Source organism: Octopus bimaculoides, chromosome 21, assembly GCF_001194135.2.
Source record: "Octopus bimaculoides isolate UCB-OBI-ISO-001 chromosome 21, ASM119413v2, whole genome shotgun sequence".
In the NCBI taxonomy this organism is placed as follows: domain Eukaryota; kingdom Metazoa; phylum Mollusca; class Cephalopoda; order Octopoda; family Octopodidae; genus Octopus; species Octopus bimaculoides.
The window spans coordinates 19410537-19411640 of record NC_069001.1 but is presented as its reverse complement, the minus strand read 5'-3'; the positions used below and the strand labels follow the sequence as shown (position 1 = coordinate 19411640).

General features: G+C 32.2%; 1 protein-coding gene across 1 annotated transcript in view; it reads left to right on the top strand.

The window, feature by feature from the left end:
• Positions 1 to 1104, top strand: part of LOC106874080 (threonylcarbamoyl-AMP synthase) — a 22814-nt gene that overhangs the window by 4959 nt on the left and 16751 nt on the right. The window lies entirely within an intron of this gene.

Below are 1104 nucleotides of genomic sequence, written 5' to 3'. Positions count from 1 at the left end.
TCTGCTCTCTGCAAATAAAATTTTTACGGATAAAACTGCTTACAAAAATTGCAATTAATGTATAATTTCTTTCTATGTTCATAATTAAATAAATCTTTTAATGATTAGACAGACGTCCAATAGAATAGCTCTCACAAACAGACAACGTACAAATTCTTTCTTCACAACTCCTGAAGCCATTTTCTGACAGGAGTGGGGGAAATCTTCATACAGCCGGAGGCCCCAATCGAAACGGGACATGAAATGATCAGGTTGAGAAAGGCTGTTATAGATTATGCCTAACCGAAAACAATCACAGCCACATCATCCAAACAGACCAGGTGAATGGGGTTTAGTTGCTAGGGAGTTTTAGGGATTCACAAAGACAGACACATTCTCATCTTTATATATATATAGATGACAATTTGAATGGTCAGCGAATTGGTTGAAATCTTACCTAATTGGCTGTATTTGTGATGTCATATCTTTGAAACTGTGGTGATAATCATCTTCAAATTACACAAATTAAAAGTAACTGTGGTATATCAGTTGCCTGTTTTTTCAGGTTCTTGGAAAGAAAACTTTTTTTGTCAATTATGTAAAGCCTATTTTGTTACATGTAACAATTTGTTTTTAATGCATAAAACCAGGAATTAGTTTCCACATTTTTTTTGTTTTTTATTCTAGGTCTATATGCAATTGTGAGAAAGGTACTAGGTAGTCATGGGATATGCTAGAAACAACAGCTAAATCTCCCTTAAATCACACCTTTTTGTTTGAAATTTTTTTGGCAGTCACTCATATTTGGTCTCAGAGCTGTCACAAACATTGTTAATTTGTGTAAAAAGTTTTGGTTAATATATATTGATAGTTTAACACCCGGTCACCAAAACCAAAAAAAACCCAAAAAACCTAGACTAATAGTTATAAAAAAATGTGTAGAAAACGAATATGAAAAACATTTGTGCAAATGAATAGGGGAGCTTTCAGAAAATTCACACGATTCAATTTTTCCCTCATAACTTTCAGGAAAATGGATATATATTCATGAATTTTTTTGGAAATACCTTTCAAATGGCATAGATTACGATTATATAAAAAAATTACGGGGAAAATATTTTCCAA